Here is a 19,726-nt window from a genome sequence, read left to right as displayed (position 1 = left end):
AAATTAAGACAAGTTATGGTTTTGTCCATTAACAATCATCTTAAATACTTAAGTGAAAGTGAAAGTGAAAATGAATTCACTCAGTCGTGTCAGACTCTTTGTGACCCCATGGACTGCAGCCCACCAGGCTCCTCCGTCCGTGGGATTTTCCAGGCAAGAGTACTGGAGTGGGTTGCCATTTCCTTCTCCAGGGTATCTTCCCGACCCAGGGATCGAACCTGGGTCTCCCGCATTGTAGGCAGAAACTTTACCCTTTGAGCCACCAGGGAAGTCCCTGGATAATTATGCAGCCCAAATAATCATCTATTCAGTTAGTATCAGATAACACAGATTGTTCATCTTCTTCTGGGTAGAACAGTAGTGCTATGAAGTCATGTTCTAGAGAAGTGATTTTTCTGGTATTTGTCTCCAAATTCTATGTTCAGCTCTACATTCTAGGGTAGGAAATTAGATTCTTGGCTGCTCTTTTGATTCTAAAATTATAATGTGTTGAATCTGCAAAATCTAATACTTGAGGTTTTTCCATGGCTACTACAACTAAACACATTAGACACAGGAGGAATTGCTGTATAAAAATATTTTTGGAATCCTAACATATATTATAAAAAAATTATTCTTACCTACTTTCCAGTGAGGTCTTTTTTTTAATAACTAAATGAATTACTGAATGTGGAAATAAAGTGCCATATATATAGGCTTGTGTGTGTGTAATTGCTTTCTTTTTTACTTAGTAATTACTCTGATAGCTGAATTTGGGGTTATATTACCCTTTAAAAATATAAACGCTAGTTGAAGGCTGACAGAGTATAATGCAGATGAGTTGGGGAACCTCAGAAATAGAAAAAGGTGCTAGATCCATCTTATTTGAAACTTATCACAACTAGCTAAGCCACCCATGAGAAAGCTGATGTCCATTTACTATGTTATCCTGGTCCTCACCAGAAAGAATTTTAAAATTTTATATAATTTATTTTCTGTTCTAATCATTTTATAGTCAATGTCTCCTTTATATCTAAAATAACTTCTTTTTTTCTAAAATATAATTTTCTTGTTGCCAGCTTATCTCCCAGTGGAGAGGAAATGCAGATTATTACCGTTGGTTCAATATATTAAAGCAATTAGATAATCAACTCTGAATCTTTTCAAGGTTAAAATAATTCATAATTCCTTTAGTATTTCCCCTAGGTGAACTTTATTATCTAAATTTTGAATTCTTTAACTTGTTTCCTGCTCCTCCCTTCTATGTTATACTTGCTTCTGTCTAGTTTCTCTCTTTCTGTTATAAAAAAGATGGAATTACTCTTTAGGTCAATATGAGATTAATGTTAAGAAAAATGAAAGCTATTGGGTTTGAAAATATTGCTCTTGTTACTTCATCCCAGCAAATCCTAAGTTTTTTTATTGAGAGTTTGTCAGTGCTCAAATGACTTCAACTTAGCTTCAAATATAAGTCTCAAGTATTTTACTATCTTTTTATATGTATAGTCATTTGTTTCCCATTTTGTACTGGATAAAGCAAAGAATACTTGGAAACTTGCACAAAAGTAGTATGTATAACTCTTAATTATCCAGAGGTATACTAACTCATTTAATGATTAATTAGTTAAAAGAAAAGAAGACATATAAAGCTTTTAAAGGAAGAAATATAAAGCTTTAATAAATTAGTATGAATATTTCTTTATTAGAAAGCATCATTGTTTGGGACTGCACACCAAGAGACACAGCAAGTTATTCATCCATTCATGGAAATTCTCTTCCCCACTGACAAGGTGAATAATAGACCTATCAAACATGCGGTGCAGATATAAGGTCTGCAAGGGACACAAAAGGAGGGAGCATAACAGAATGAATGGGTGGAGAAAGAAAAAAATATATTTATAATAACATCTGAAAGAATAAAATGCTTTGGAATAAATTAACATAAGAATTGTAAGACAAACTGAAAACTACATAGCATTGTTGAAAGAAATGGAAAACTGAGAAACTGAAAGATTACAGTGAGATCAAGATGGTGTGAGTAGGAGGATGCAAAACTCACTTCCTCCCATGAACACATCAAAAATACATCTACATGTGGAAGGGTTCTCACTGAAAACCAGCAGGAGGCTGGCAGGAAGACCCCTGTATGGCCAAGGCTGTTAAAGATCCACACAGAATTTGATTGGAATGGAAGAGAAGTGATCAGTGCTCTGGGAAGGTACTCAGAAGAGAAGCGCGATTGCACGGGCAGAGAACCTCCCTGGGGAGTGAGCAGTTAGTACATATTTGGCACCCCCACCCTGGGTTCTGACTCTGGGAAGACAGTTCCCTTGACTGGTTGGAGGACTGGAGGGACTAATAGAGCTATGGGAAGTCTGGACTCACTTGTGAAAAGTGCACACAAGTTCGTTTACACCTTGAGCACGATGGAGAGGGTGGATTAAAACTGTAAGCATAGATGATCAATTTCCCACAATGGCCCCAGTGTGCCCCCAGCCCAAGCAGAGCAACTGCTCCAGGGTCACTTGCTTCACAATGCAGCTCCACACTGAGGGCTGTTGCAACAGAGGAGAGACCTTGACTGTGAGACAAGTGCAGCTCAGAATCAAGGGGTATCTGAGCACAGTGCAGGGAGCATTACTGATGCTAACACAAGCAGTATATCAGAAGCAGCCCAATCTCTCTCCATGACCCAATCTCCACAGCCTGTTCCATGATCCAAGCTGAGCACCATACTACCAATGTTGCCCCAGCACTGCCACCCTCTGGTGAGATTGCTAGTGCTGGGAGTGGGGAGAGCCAGCTCGGACCTGGCCCCCAGGGCTTCTGCTCCAGCAACTTGGTACTCGCCCCTGTCCTAAATAGGGCAGTGACAGCTACTGAACAGAAGAAGCACCTGTTCACATCTGGCTCTGGCCCAGCCATTCCAGCTCCATCTCCACTTGCTACCAAGGTGACAGTTATCAGCACACCCTTAGGAAAGAAATTGTATTTATGTCAGATCCAGCTCTTCCACCAAAGTCGCTGGGCATTCACAAACTGTATAAGGATGGGCCCACACAGGGACACCCCTGCAAGAGCACAATAGACAGCTACTGCACCTAATTTTCCAAAGATGAGAAAATTAAGCAAAGTAAGAAGACAGAGGGATTTATTTCCACTGAAAGAGCAAGAGAAAAGCCCCTGAAAAAAAATTAATGAACATAAACAATTTACCAGATAAAGAGTTCAAAGGACTAGTAATAAGAATGCTAAGTGAATTATGGAAAAAAGATAAATATGTGAGGCCTTTAACAAGGAACTAGAAAATATAAAAATTAATAGAACTGAAGAATACAGTAACTTCAGTGAAAAACACAGAAAGAATTACAGCTGACTAAGTGACACAGAAGAATAGATAAATGATCTAGAAGATAGAATAATGGAAATCACTTAATCAGAAGGGCAAAAAGAAACACAAAGAGATCTGTTTAAGAGATATCTGGGCAACATAACTTTGACATTTACATGATAGGGGTCCTAGAAGGATAAGAGGGAAAGGGGGTGTTGAAAATATATTTGATGAAATTATGGCTTAAAACAACCCAAACCTGAAGAAGGAAGCAGATATCCAGGTACAGGAATGGCAGAGGGTCCCTGATGGTATAAACCCAAACAGACCCACGTCAAGACTTAATTAAAATGGCAAAACCTAAAGAGAGAATTCTAAAGGCAGGAAGAATAAGAAAGAATTATATACCTCAAGACAAATAGAAAATGAAAATGCAACATTCTAAAATCCATAGAATCCAACAGAAACAGTTGTAAAAAAAAAGGTTTATAGTGAAACAGACCTGCCTCAAGAAACAAAACTCTCAAATAAACAACCTAACTTGAAGAGGAACATCTTTTGGAATCATCTAGGTGGATCAGCTGCAGGTTTATCCTGCTGAATTCTTGAGATTGAAATCCAGAGATGCAATAGCACTATGCCATAGTGCTATTGTTTTTGTTTGTTAGTTTTTGGTAACAATTGTATTGTTTAATTTTTTGTATTAATTTAATAAAAGGTGAAAGGAAGAGAAGGAGTGAGAGAGAGAGAGAGAGAGAGAGAGAGAGAGAGAGAGAGAAACCAGCCAGAATCCATAAATTCAAAATGGATAGAATGAGGGGAAAAGAAATTCTAATATGAAGCCAAAGTAATGAATATTGGAGAGATCATGAGTGTGAAATGTTAGGAGAGGATGGATGGCAGGTGGAGTTTGAAGTACTTAATCTGAGTCAAAATTGTCAAGAAGGTTCCTATGTGAGATTTTGTAAGATCCTTACGGCCTTGGGTTTAAGTGACTGAACTGGGTTTAAGGGGAGTGTTTATATTAGAATTCATGAATTGGAACAGATATTGAGAAAAACTGGTGCAAAATATTTTCCTGTATGTTTTACTTAGTACCCTTATTCAGATAAACTATAAAAGGAGAAATAATTAGATCTGGTCATACAAGACTTTACCAAATTTAAAATAATAAACTGAAGTGATAAATGTGAGAGAATTAATATTCACAGTCATTGATAGAAATTTGTGTTCTGTAATTCTCTTTTTTTAAAAAGTGCGACTATAATATTGTGCTTAAATCTCCCAAATATGTCTCTTATTGATTCTCATGGTTAAACCCAGAGTGGACAGAATTTATTGACTAAACTTAGGCTTTTGGGAGGCAGAATAGTGTTTCTAACATATAAGTTGAATGTTTCCAAATAGCCTTTTTATGTTCTATTTTGAATTTCTCATTGACAATCTAAGGTTAAAGCTTTTTGTTGTTGTTTGTTTCTCAGTTCAGTTCAGTTCAGTTCAGTCACTCAGTTGTGTCCGAGTCTTTGCAACCCAATGAATCGCAGCACGCCAGGCCTCCCTGTCCATCACCATCTCCCGGAGTTCACTGACTCACATCCATCGAGTCGGTGATGCCATCCAGCCATCGCATCCTCGGTCGTCCCCTTCTTCTCCTGCTCCCAATCCCTCCCAGCATCAGAGTCTTTTCCAATGAGACAACCCTTTGCATGAGGTGGCCAAAGTACTGGAGTTTCAGCTTTAGCATCATTCCTTCCAAAGAACTCCCGGGACTGATCTCCTTTAGAATCGACTGGTTGGATCTCCTTGCAGTCCAAGGGACTCTCAAGAGTCTTCTCCAACATCACAGTTCAAAAGCATCAATTCTTCGGCGCTCAGCCTTCTTCACAGTCCAACTCTCACATCCATACATGACTACTGGAAAAACTATAGCCTTGACTAGACGGACCTTAGTCTGAAAAGTAATGTCTCTGCTTTTGAATATACTATGTAGGTTGGTCATAACTTTTCTTCCAAGGAGTAAGCGTCTTTTAATTTCATGGCTGCAGTCACCATCTGCAGTGATTTTGGAGCCCTCAAAAATAAAGTCTGACACTGTTTCCACTGTTTCCACTGTCTTCCCATCAATTTCCCACGAAGTGATGGGACCAGATGCCATGATCTTCGTTTTCTGAATGTTGAGCTTTAAGCCAGCTTTTTCTCTCTCCTCTTTCACTTTCATCAAGAGGCTTTTAAGCTCCTATTCACTTTCTGCCATGAGGGTGGTATTTCTTACTAAATCAGGATATAACTATTGAATTAGAAACACTGGATATAGATAAGATTGAGATTAACCACTGACAATAAAATTTTGATTAAAAATAAGTGAAATCCATGAGAATAGAACTAGTGAGAATCTTCAACAAAAGATAACTTTTAAACTGAAAGCTCTTAACTCTGTTTCAGTCTTCTGGACTCTGTATTCCACCAGCCCAACTCTGGATACATATAGGCCCAGGGGAAATTATGTCAGTGGTTAAAGAAACTTAGAAATGTTGTTTTTGACATGGTCTACAGAATCCATCTTGTGAAAGTTCATAAATAATTTCTCAGTCTAAAAATAGAAGCAAAATGGTTGCTATATTTATGTGCTAAAACCTACAAATATTGAGGTATATTTTAAAATCAGTATTTCCAGGAATTTTTCACATATCCCTAGAAAAATAACCAATGATGAAATAATTTTTCAATTCCAAATAAATTCCAGATAAGGTGATGGCAGCTCCTCCACCGTTTATAGCTCTAAAGATAATTATGTCAGCTCTCCAGTTAATAGACTACATGGAGATCTGAAGACTCAAAACCCAATAGCATGTGCCTTGGAAAAAGATTGCAACATCTTGTCCTTTTTATAAAAGAGCTAAATCAAAATGAGAAGGAGCATATTGTTAGTACAGGAATCACTAACCATGACAATCCTCTGATACTGAGATTTAAATGGCCAATGCACTTTTATCTCTGCCAAGCATTTCTTTTTCCTTTCCAGTCAGAAAGCATAAAGTTTGAAGTCTAGGGAAAGGATAAAATTCTTGGGCAGACAAAATGCAAATTTTGTGTTATTCACTCAATTCAATTTTATTGAGTGCTTACTGTGTTTCATGCACAGCTCTATGAACAGAAATGAGTATAAAAGACAAGGCCTTTGTCCTTAGAGAGTTTACATTCTAGTGAGGAGAGACCCATGATATAGAAATCAATAAAATAAAAAAGGTGTCAGAGTATTAGTTTTCTATTGCCACTACAACGAATTATCAAAAGCTTAGTGATTTAAAGGGCTTCGCTTCTGGCTCAATGGTAAAGACTCCACTTGCAATGCAGGAGATGCAGGTTTGATCCCTGGGTTGAGAAGGTCTCCTGGAGAAGGAAATGGCAACCCACTCCAGTGTTCTTGCCTGGGAAATCCCATGGAGACAGAAGCCTAGTGGGCTACAGTCCATGGAGTTGCAAAAGAGTTGGACATAACATTAGCAGCTAAACAACAACAACAACTTAACTCAAATTTATTATCTTGTAGTTATGGAGGTTACTGTCTGATACAGATTTCACTGAGCCAAAATCAAGGTGTCAGCTGAGCTATGCCTTCTCTGGGAATCTAGGGGAGAATCCATTGTCTTGCTTTTTTCCAGCTTCTTATATTCCTCCTGCGTTCTTTGACTTATGGGCCCATTGTCCATTTTCAAAGTACTAACTTTTCCCGTCATCATATTTCCTCTCTCTGACCATGATCCTCCTGCTTATAGAATCATATAGTATTCTTGTGATTGTATTAGACCCACTTGTTTGGAGTTCAGTCACTCTGTCCTGTCCAACTCTTTCCGACTCCATGGACTGCAGCACGCCAGACTTCCCGGTCCATCACTAACTCCCAGACCTTGCTCAAACTCATGTCCATCCACTTGGTGATGCCATCCAACCATATCATCCTCAGTCGTCACCTTCTACTGCCTTCAATCTTTCCCAGCATCAGGGTCTTTTTCCAATGAGTCAGTTCTTTGCATCAGGTGGCCAAAGTATAGGAGCTTCAGCTTCAGCATCAATCCTTCCAACTAATATTCAGGACTGATTTCCTTTAGGATGGACTAGTTGGATCTCCTTGCAGTCCAAAGGACTCTCGAGAGTCTTCTCCATCACCACAGTTTGAAAGAATCAATTCTTGGGTGCTCAGCTTTCTTTATAGTCCAACTCGCACATCCATACATGATTACTGGAAAAACGATAGCCTTGACTAGACGGACCTTTGTCGGCAAAGTAATGCCTCTGCTTTTTAATATGCTGTCTAGTTTGGTCATAACTTTTCTTCCAAGGAGCAAGTGTCTTTTAATTTCATGGCTGCAATCCTCATCTGCAGTTATTTTGGAGCCCAAGAAAATAAAAGACTGTCAGTGTTTCCGTTGTATCCCCATCTATTTGCCAAGAAGTGATGGGACCAGATGCCATGATCTTAGTTTTTTGAATGCTGAGTTTTAATCCAGCTTTTTTACTCTCCTCTTTCACATTTATCAAGAGGCTCTTTAGTTCTTCACTTTCTGCCATAAGGGTTGTGTTATCTGCATATCTGAGGTTATTAATATTCCTCTTGGCAATCTTGATTCCAGCTTGAGCTTCATCCAGCCTGACATTTCACATGATGTACTCTGCATATAAGTTAAATAAGCAGGATGACAATATACAGCCTTGTCTTACTCCTCTTCTGATTTGGAACCAGTCCATTGTTCCATGACTGGTTCTAACTGTTGCTTCTTGACCTGCGTACAGATTTCTCAGGAGGCAAGTAAGGTGGTCTGCTATTCCCATCTGTTTAAGAATTTTCCACAGTTTGTTGTGATCCACATAGCCAAAGACTTTGGTGTAGTCAATAAAGCAGAAGTAGATGTTTTGCTGGTATTCTTTTGTTTTTTCTATGATTCAACGAAAGAGTCCAAAATGCAGTACTTGGATGCAATCTCAAAAATGACAGAATGATCTCTGTTCATCTCCAAGGCAAACTATTCAATATCACAGTTATCCAAGTCTATGCCCCAACCAGTACTGCTGAAGAAGCTGAAGTTGAACGGTTTTATGAAGACCTACAAGATCTTTTAGAACTAACACCCAAAAAAGATGTCCTTTTCATTATAGGGGACTGGAATGCAAAAGTAGGAAGTCAAGAAACACCTGGAGTAACAGGCAAATTTGGCCTTGGAATGCGGAATGAAGCAGGGCAAAGACTAATAGAGTTTTGCCAAGAAAATGCACTGGTCATAGCAAACACCCTCTTCCAACAACACAAGAGAAGACTCTACACATGGACATCACCAGATGGTCAATGCCAAAGTCAGATTGATTATATTCTTTGCATCCAAAGATGGAGAAGCTCTATACAGTCAACAAAAACAAGACTGGGAGCTGACTGTGGCTCAGATCATGAACTCCTTATTACCAAATTCAGACTTAAATTGAAGAAAGTAGGGAAAACCACTAGACCATTCAGATATGACCTAAATCAAATCCCTTATGATTATACAGTGGAAGTGAGAAATCGATTTAAGGGCCTAGATCTGATAGATAGAGTGCCTGATGAACTATGGAATGAGGTTCGTGACATTGTGCAGGAGACAGGGATCAAGACCATCCCCATGGAAAACAAATGCAAAAAAGCAAAATGGCTGTCTGGGGAGGCCTTAAAAATAGCTGTGAAGAGAAGAGAGGCAAAAAGCAAAGGAGAAAAGAAAGATATAGGCATCTAAATGTAGAGTTCCAAAGAATAGCAAGAAGAGATAAGAAAGCCTTCTTCAGCAATCAATGCAAAGAAATAGAGGAAAAGAACAGATTGGGAAAGACTAGAGATCTCTTCAAGAAAATTAGAGATACCAAGGGAACATTTCATGCAAAGATGGGCTCGATAAAGGACAGAAATGGTCTGGACCTAACAGAAGCAGAAGATATTAAGAAGAGGTGGCAAGAATACATGGAAGAACTGTACAAAAAAGACCTTCATGACCCAGATAATCACGATAGTGTGATCACTCACCTAGAGCCAGACATCCTGGAATGTGAAGTCAAGTGGGCCTTAGAAAGCATCACCATGAACAAAGCTAGTGGAGGTGATGGAATTCCAGTTGAGCTGTCTCAAATCCTGAAAGATGATGCTGTGAAAGTGCTGCACTCAATATGCCAGCAAATTTGGAAAACTCAGCAGCGGCCACAGGACTGGAAAAGGTCGGTTTTCATTCCAATCCCAAAGAAAGGCAATGCCAAAGAATGTTCAAACTACCGCACAATTGCACTCATCTCACATGCTAGTAAAGTAATGCTCAAAATTTTCCAAGCCAGGCTTCAGCAATACGTGAACCAGGAACTTCCAGATGTTCAAGTTGGTTTTAGAAAAGGCAGAGGAACCAGAGATCAAATTGCCAACATCTGATGGATCATCGAAAAAGCAAAGAGAGTTCTGGAAAACATCTATTTCTGCTTTATTGACTATGCCAAAGCCTTTGACTGTGTGGATCACAATAAACTGTGGAAAATTCTGAGAGATGGGAATACCAGACCACCTGAACTGCCTCTTGAGAAATCTGTATACAGGTCAGGAAGCAACAGTTAGAACTGGACATGGAACAACAGACTGGTTCCAAATAAGAAAAGGAGTACGTCAAGGCTGTATATTGTCACCCTGCTTATTTAACTTATATGCAGAGTACATCATGAGAAACGCTAGGCTGGAAGAAGCACAAGCTGGAAGAAGAATCAAGATTGTTGGGAGAAATATCAGTAACCTCAGATATGCAGAAGACACCACCCTTATGGCAGAAAGTGAAGAGGAACTAAAAAGCCTCTTGATGAAAGTGAAAGAGGAGAGTGAAAAAGTGAACATTCAGAAAATGAAGATCATGGCATCCGGTCCCATCACTTCATGGGAAATAGATGGGGAAACAGTGGAAACAGTGTCAGACTTTAAGTTTTTGGGATCCAAAATCACTGCAGACGGTGATTGCAGCCATGAAATTAAAAGAAGTTTGTTCCTTGGAAGAGACGTGATCAAGTTAGACAGCATAATAAAAAGTAGAGACATTACTTTGCCTACAAAGGTCTGTCTAGTCAAAGTTATGGTTTTTCCAGTAGTCATGTATGGATGTGAGAATTGGACTATAAAGAAAGCTGAATGCTGAAGAATTGATGCTTTTGAACTGTGGTGTTGGAGAAAACTCTTAAGAATCCCTTGAACTGCAAGGAAACCAGTCTATCCTAAAGGAAATCAGTCATGAATATTCATTTGAAGAACTTGTGCTATTGCTGAAACTTCAATAATTTGGCCACCTGATGTAAAGAACTGATTCACTGGAAGAGACCCTGATGCTGGCAAGATTGAAGGTGGGAGGAGAAGGGGTCAACAGAGGATGGGATGCTTGGATGGTATCACTGACTCAATGGACATGAGTTTGAGTAAACTGGGAGTTGGCGATGGATAGGGAGGCCTGGTGTGCTGCGGTCACGGGTTCACAAAAGTCAGACAGGAATGAGCGACTGAACTGACTGAGTTGACAGGCCTCCTTGGCTCATTGATGAACAGCTTCTCACTGTGTCCTCACATGGCCTTTCATCTCTGTAGCCATGTCCCAGGTCTCCACTTCTTATAAGCACACTAATTCTATTGTATTAGGACTCCACCTTTATTACCTCATTTACCCTACTTACCTCTTTAAGGCCTTGTCTCCAAATATAGTCACATTAGGCATTAGGGATTCAGCATATGATTTAAATATGTTAAACCTTCATCTCTCTTTATCAACCAGCTACACACCTCTTCTTGTCAATCTGGGAAAAAAAAAAAAATCACCCTACCTTCACTCTAACTCACAGAGAAAATAGGGATTATGAGATAAGGACCACTTTATCTTTCTCCTTTTCCTCTTCACCTGAAAGTTTATCTTGAACTGCCTTCACACATTTATTTTTTTCCACTTAAAGTTAGGCAGGTAACAACAAAAATAGCAGCTGAAAGTTTCAGACTTAAACTATATATGTAGAACAAACAGCATCTTCTGAGGCAGTCAAAGTAGAATGATGTCAAATAACCACATTTAACTGTGTTCCCAAGGTTTGGAGCGTTCTTTTCAACAGAGAATAAAGAACTTTAGCCTTTCCCTGTTGAATGAAATGTTTTGTCACTATTTTCAAGATAATGACATTTCATTATAAAATAGATAACTAATAAGGATTTACTGTGTATATGGCATAAGGAACTCTCCTTAATACTATGTAATGATGTCCTTGGGAAAATAATCTAAAAAAGAATATATATATGTATGTGTATAACTGACATAATTTGCTATACAGCAGAAACTATGCAACATCGTAAGTCAACTATAATAAAAATGTTTTTAAAAAGTCACAAAGCAAAAAAAAAAAAAAGAATTCTAAAACAGATAGTGACAGTTCATGTTTTCTCCTTCAGAAAAATTGCTTAAATCTTTACTTTTCTCAGATATGTGATTATCCATCAATATTTGAATTACATCACAATGACGTTTAGTGGTTATAGGAATTTTTTTCATCTGAAAGAAGTACAGTTTTAAGTATAAGGAGATCTTTGCAAACTAAAAATGAGAAAGGAGAATGAGTCATTATAATGTAGTCATTATCATTTCAATATATTTTTTTGTTTTTGAACCTGACTCTTCCCCTACCTTCTACATCTATTTTATTCTAAACAGAAATGGAAAGGGTGCAGAAAAATTGCCCACCTGATCAAAAGTGCCATGTTGATGTCCAGTGTGGCACTTCATGGAATCTGTTTTAAGTGTACAGAAATGAACAGATTGATATAAAACTACTGATAAATACCCTACAGAATGACTTCAGGTGAAAAATTAAGATCCACTTTTATATGATCTCCTCTTTCACCCTCATCAAGAGGATCCTTTTTTTCTCTTAACTTTCTGCCATTAGAATTGTATCATCTGCATATCTGAGGTTGTTGATATTTCTCCCAGTAATTTTCATTCTATCTTGCAATTTTCCACCTTGGCATTTTGCATGATGTACTCTGCATATAAGTTAAATAAGCAGGGTGACAGTATATAGCCATTTTGTACTCCTTTCCCAATTTTGAACCAGTCCATTGTTTCATGTCCAGTTCTAACTGTTGATTCTTAATCCATATACAAGTTTCTCAGGAGACAAGTAAGGTGGTCTTGTACTTTCATCTCTTAAGAATTTTCCATAATTTGTTGTGATCCACAGAGTCAAAAGCTTTAACGAAGTCAGTGAAGCAGGAGTAGATATTTTCCTGGAATTCCCTGCTTTCTCCATGATCCAACAAATGTACAGTTTTTGCTTTTAGAGTCAAATCCAAAAAAAATATTGCCAAGGCTGATGTAAAGGACATATTGCCTGTTTTTTCTTCTAGGATTTTTATGGGTTTTGGTATTGCATTTAAGTTTTCAATCCAGTTTGAGTTTATTTTTGTATAAGGTGTGAGAAAATAGTTCTGTTTGATTTTTTTGCATATAGCTGCCCAATTTTCCCAGCACCATTTATTGAAGAGGTGGTCTTTTCCCCATTATATATTCTTGCCTCCTTCAGCGTAGATTAATTGACCACATAAATGTGGGTTTATTTCTGGACACTCTATTCAGTTTCACTGATGTATGTGTCTGTATTTGTGTCAGGACTATACTTTTTTGGTATTGTAGCTTTGTAGTATAGTTTGAAAACAGAGAGTGTGATACGAATTTTGTTGTTTCTTAAGTTTATTCCGGCTCTTTGGAATCTTTTCTGTTTTCTTACAAATGTTCAATGTATTTGTTCTAGTTCAGTGAAAAATGCTATTGTTATTTAGTTAGAAATTGCACTGAAGCTATAGATTCCTTGATTAGTATGGTAACTTTAACAATATTAATTCTTCCAGTCCATGAACATAGTATATCTTTCCATTTGTTTGTGTCATATGCAACCTCTTTCATCAAGTTTTCCAAGTTATAGATCTTTCAACTCCTTGGTTAGATTTTTCCTAGATTTTTTTTCTTGATGCAATTTTAAATGGGGTTGTTTTCTTAATTTTTTTCTAATAGTTTGATGTTATTGTATAAAACTGCAACAGATTTTTACACACTAATTTTGTGTCTTGCAACTTTACTGAATTCATTGATGCATTCTAATAGTTTTTTGTTGGTATCCTTAGAATTTGCTGTATATAGTATCATGTCATTTGCAAATAGTGACAGTTTTGCTTCTTTCTTTCCAATTTAATTCCATTTATTTATTTGCTGTGACTGGAGTTATATTATGATGGTGAATAAAAATGCTAAGAGTGGGCAACCTTATTCTTGTCTTGTTCCTTATAGTTAATGCTTTTAGCTTTTCACTGTTGAGTGTGATTTTAGTTGTGGTCTTGTCATATATGGCCTTTATTGAGCTGTGTCCCTCTATACTGACTTTCTTGAAATTTTTAACCATAAATGGACTTTGAATTTTATCAAAAGCTTTTTCTCTGTGTTTTGGGATGATCATATAGGACTTTTATTCTTCAGTTTGTTAATGTTGTGTATCATATTGATTGATTTGTGAATATTGAGCTATCCTTGCATCCTTGGGATAAATCCCACTTGATCCTGCTGCATGATCCTTTTAATATATTGTTGAACTTGATTTGCTAAATAATGCCCCTATGATTCTTTTTGTTATTGTTTCTTCTTGAAGGTTAATGATTATTTCCTTATGATAAAGCCAAAGAAATATATATATATATATAAAGCACACTCTTGCCAAATCAGAGTATTATCTTTATCTTCTAATTTGGCAAGTAAAAAATAAATATTTTAAATTTGTGTTTCTCTGCTATCCAGTTAGGTTGCCATTTTAAAATAGATGTATTAGTCATTTAGAGTTCTTCCTTTTCAGGTTTAATGTGTATCAAACAATTTCCACAGGTACAGAAATTCCCTGGAGTAAGTGGAATACAAATAATACTGAAAATGCCCCTCTGCTCATCCCCCAAATTGTTTCCTTTCCTGCCAAAGACAACAAGAAGTATTTTAATTTTGATATGTTTTCTCCATGCCTCCATACCTTTGACCAACTTGTCCTGCCTGCAATATCCTTCCTAACTTGGGGAAGACTTGCCTTCAAATCCCAGGGTCCCCTCTGTCTGTTTTCCCACAGTATTCTGTGGCCTCTGTTATCTCGCTTATCATGGGATACCTGGCTTTAGCTTTGGTGACCTGTGTCTGATCTGGAATAGGTGGCGAGCTCTTTTATCCAGCGACCACATCTTATTTTCCCCTGTGCTTCCTCCCACCTCTGATTTATTAGCACAGTTTCTTGAACATGTCTGGTGTGCAGCACATATTAATTTTTAACTTACAAATAAGTAATTAAGGGAAATATAAGTAAAACTCAGTTTGGCATTTTATAACCCTGAGTCACATGAGCCTGTGTTCAATATAAAAAAAATGATTTGCCTAATTTAATTTAAATTAAATATTTAAAATTTAATTCAGTATTATATGATTGCTTATACACACACACATACGTTGCTGTTGTTTGGTCACTAAGTTGTGTCTGACTCTTTGAGACCCCATGAACTGTAGCCCTTGAGTCTCTGCTGTCCATGGGATTTCCCAGGCAAGAATACTGGAGTGGGTTGCTATTTCCTTCTCCAGGGGATTTTCCCGACCCAGGGATTGAATCTGTTTTCTATTGCTGAGTTACCAGGGAAGCCTATATAAATATATACATATATGTTCAAATAAAACATAAAATACATATTAGTATTCAAAAAAAATGATCATAGTATCTGGTCCCATCACTTCATGGCAAATAGATGGGGAAAAAATGGAAACACTGACAGACTTAATTTTCTTGGGCTCCAAAATCACTGCAGATGATGACTGCAGCCATGAAATTAAAAGACATTTGCCGGGAGCCACCATGGGAGATCCCACCCATGACAAGGTCATGTGGAAGAGAACTGTTAAGCAAGGCTTCAGAACTCAAGGGGCTCCCTAGGCTTTCTCAAACATCTACCCTCAAACCAGAATCTATCTGTTTTACTATTTCATGACTTTCACCAACTCCTCTGACATTAACAGGGGGCTATTCCTGACCACCTTTCTCTGGAGAAAATCAACTTAGGGCTATAGCTAATAAGTCTCCTGGACATGAGAAGAATATTTCCAATCAAACCCCCTCTGTTAGCATTATACCTTGCTTGGCAGATATATCCAGACTCTTGCAGCTATGCATATGATTATTTACAGCCTCCCAACTGTGAGAGGCATGGAAAGCCTAAAACATAGAGCCTTTCAAAGAGTTAAAAGTTATTAGAGTAGTGCTAATGTAGGATTTCATTATTGGGCCAATGCTTGTTGCTAAGTTCCCATATCTCTTATCCACTGTGCACCTGGGAGTGCATTAGTTAACATAGTTGGAAAGTAAGAAAAACAAGTGTAGCCTTGAAATTAACCACATCAGACTTTTGAGCTAATTGGTTCTTTCTTGTAACTCACTGCACCTTTGCTTTGTGAGAATGTAACTTTGTTTAATACTTTTTGAGGCTGACATAGATTAGAAATATAAGAAAAAACATTTCAAGGGAAAATAAGTTTTCTGGTTGAACAGCCTTTATCAAAAGAGGGTCATAAAATGTTCACAGGCCTCCAAGGCCAGAAGATAATGTACACAACATTGTCTATGGGAAAGGTTTGCAGAAAAAATCCTGGTTTCGATAAAGACAAAACAGATGTAATATTTGGGCTGACTCTGTGTGACTTTGCATCTTTCATTTCCCTCTATGTACAAGTAAAGGTATAAAAGACCATTTTGAAAATAAAAACAATGGGCCTCGCTTGAAGAAGCTTGGTCACCCCGTGTTTTTCTTTTTTCTCTTTTTTTCTCTCTTACTTTCTTTTTCAGGCTGATCCCTTGGAGCATAGAGGCTCCCTGCGTTCACTTATCTGCCCGGGTTTCTAAGACCTGAATGGGAAGACGCTCTGTGTCTTCACTCCCTTGGGAGACCGGGAAGGCACCTGTGGCCTCCGTGAACAGGGCAAACTTCTTGTCTCGAAGTTTTATTGGCTTTCTATGTAAACCAAGGAATATTGGCCTCTTTCTCTCCTCTATTTTCTTATCTACAATATTCTTTCCTTATGTCTCTCTAAATCATCCGCCAACGCTGTTTTTCCTTCAGGTTCCCCTGGATCCTCTGGGGGCTGGACCCCGGCAGACATTTGCTCCTTAGAAGAAAAGTTATGACTAACCTAGACAGCGTATTAAAAAGCAGAGACATTACTTTGCCAACAAAGGTCCGTCTAGTCAAGGTTATGGTTTTTCCAGTAGTCATGTATGGATGTGAGAGTTGGACTATAAAGAAAGCTGAGCACTGAAGAACTGATGCTTTTGAACTGTGGTGTTGGAGAAGACTCTTGAAAGTCCCTTGGACTTCAAGGAGATCCAACCAGTCCATCCTGAAGGAAATCAGTCCTGAATATTCATTGGAAGAACTGATGCTGAAAGGAAGCACGAATACTTTGGCCACCTGATGCGAAGAACTGACTCCTTGGAAAAGACACTGATGCTGGGAAAGATTGAAGGCGGGAGGAGAAGTGGACAACAGAGGATGAGATGGTTGGATGGCACCACAACTCGACGGACATGAGTTTGAGCAAGCTCTGGAGGTTGGTGATGGACAAGGAAGCCTGGCATGTTGTAGTCCATGGGGTTGCATGCAAAGAGTCAGACACGACTGAACCACTCAACTGAACTGAACACATCAGTGTCATTTACATATTACACTATTCATTGCCTGTATCAGGCAATGTATTTGTTTGCTAGGCATTGAACGCATGAAGCAGGAAGGATGTTACTTTGCACTAAGGTGTCCTTACTGTATGCCTTGCGCCCATGTGCTCAGTTGCTTCAGTCGTGTCCAGCTCTTTGCAACCCTATGGACTGTAGCCCGCCAGGCTTCTTTGTCTATGGGGATTCTTCAGGCAAGAACACTGGAATGGGTTGCCATGCCCTTCTGCAGGGGATCTTCCCAACCCAGGGATCGAACCCACATCTCTATGTCTCCTGCATTGGTAGGTGGTTTCTTTAACACTAGCACCACCTGGGAAGCCTTGGTGAGAACGAAATCTTTCCACTGATTTGGGAAGGATTTGAACTCTCTTCTAGAGCCGTGGGTGCTGGAAGGGGCCAGATGTTGACATCTGTGTAGTCGATGTCTTCAGTTCATCTAGTGAATGTTTTTCAAAATAAAAAAAGACCACATTTTCACTTTATCTTCCTCTCCACTATGCTGCACACAATCACACAGACATGGTCAAGCCAGTTCAAATCATTGCCTCTGGGACAAGAGAGTTTTTCCTCCTATTTTATCTTTAGTATCTTAAGGGCAGCCAACGTGGTTGTTAAATAGTATAATATTTGGATTTTATGAGATAAACACCTGTTGATTTAAAAGTAAATAATCTTCTAACCCATTGGATGATTAGAAGGAGGGCCTTCCTCTGCGACCTGAATTTGGCATATTAAACCTTGACTTTCTTTTTTACCTCCCAAGTTTCCTGACTCTGGTGTTTTCTTTTTTCTGAATCTGCTAATGTTGGATCATATTTTTTTTTTTTTAACGTACAATTGAACCAGTGAAATAAAACAGAGCAATGTCTGAGATTCCCTCATCCTTCAAGGATTTTTCCTGGCTAAACAAAATGTATGAGATTTTGGGATTGTTTCTCCAAACACAAACTGGGGCTGATAATATGGGTAAAAAGAATACAAACACCTCTCCTTGGTTATGAGTGTTAACATGTTCATGTAAATTGTCTTTTGCGCAGACCAGTTATCTGAAAGGTAGTGTAAACACCATGGTATGAGCAAATTTAATTTTTTTTTCTACCCAAACTTTTTTCTACTTTTACCTCTACTCACTAGGTTGCCAATCCTCACTTTTTCCCTGATTTATTTAATGATTTGTTTCTTAACTCTACCAACTACATAAGAAAATTGTCAGTATTTACATTGTAAATTAAACTTTATTTGGGATGAGGTCTTCCAGGGAGAGCATACAGAGAAAGATATGAAAATAAATGATGGAACTTTGGAGCTCATGAGCACTTAAGGATGAAGAAAGAGAATTGAGAAGTCCAATATGGAAGGGTCAGAAATTGGGACAAAAATCAAGTTTGTAAAAACCAAGGAAACAGTTTTAATAAGAAGGAAGTAGTGATTAATGTAAGAGCATTTGATATTTTAGGCAATTTTCTGATTTAATCCTCTGCTTCAAAATGAAGCTAGTTTATCAAGTAACAAGTTTTATGAGCTTCTGACAAACTGCTTGCTTCAGTTGGAAATGGCAAAGGACCAGATTTTTCCTGAGTTCTTGTAACCTGGCTTGCCTGGTGGTTCAAATGGAAAAACATTCGCCTGCAATGCAGGAGACCTGGGTTTGATCCCTGAGTTAGGAAAATCTCCTAGAGAAGGAAATGGCAACCCACTCCAGTATTCTGCCTGGGAAATCCCATGGACAGAGGAGCCTGGTAGGCTACAGTCAATGGGTCGCAAAGAGTTGGACACAACTGAGCAACTAACTCTTTTCACTTTCGCTGTAACCTGAACTACTCCTAAGCCCTAGTTGATATGTATGACAAATATGCAGCCCATATCGTTTCAGGCCAGAGCAACCTGAAGGATGGTGTATGGAGATGGGTTATTAGGAATGAACAGTATTCCTTACCTCTCATTTTCATCTGCTGTTTGGAGACTTCAGTCAGTTCAGTTCAGTTGCTCAGTCATTTCCAACTCTTTGCAACTCCAAGGACTGCAGTATGCCAGGTTTCCCTGTCCATCACCAATTCCCAGAGCTTACTCAAACTCATGTCCATCGAGTCGGTGATGCCATCCAATCATCTTATCCTCTGTCGTCCCCTTCTCCTCCTGCCTTCACTCTCTCAGCATCAGGGTCTTTTCCAATGAGTCAGTTCTTCGCATCAGGTGGCCAAACTATTGGAGATTCAGCTCCAACGTCAGTCCTTCCAATGAACATTCAAGACTGTTTTCCTTTAGGATGGACTGGTTGGATCTCCTTGCATACAAGGGACTTTCAAGAGTCTCTCCAGCACCACAGTTCAAAAGCATCAATTCTTCAGCACTCAGCTTTCTTTATGGTCCAATTCTCACATCCATACATCACTACTGGAAAAACCATAGCTTTGACTAGATGGACTTTGTCAGCAAAATAACATCTCTGCTTTTTAATATGCTGTCCAGGTTGGTCATAGCTGAAGCAAACGTCTTTTCATTTCATGGCTGCACTCACCATCTGCAGTGATTCTAGAGCCCAAGAAAATAAAGTCTCTCACTGTTTCCATTGTTTCCCCATCTATTTGTTGTGATGGGACT

The sequence above is a fragment of the Capra hircus genome, chromosome 9, assembly GCF_001704415.2.
Source record: "Capra hircus breed San Clemente chromosome 9, ASM170441v1, whole genome shotgun sequence".
Classification (NCBI taxonomy): Eukaryota; Metazoa; Chordata; class Mammalia; order Artiodactyla; family Bovidae; genus Capra; species Capra hircus.
This window is presented reverse-complemented; position numbering follows the sequence as displayed.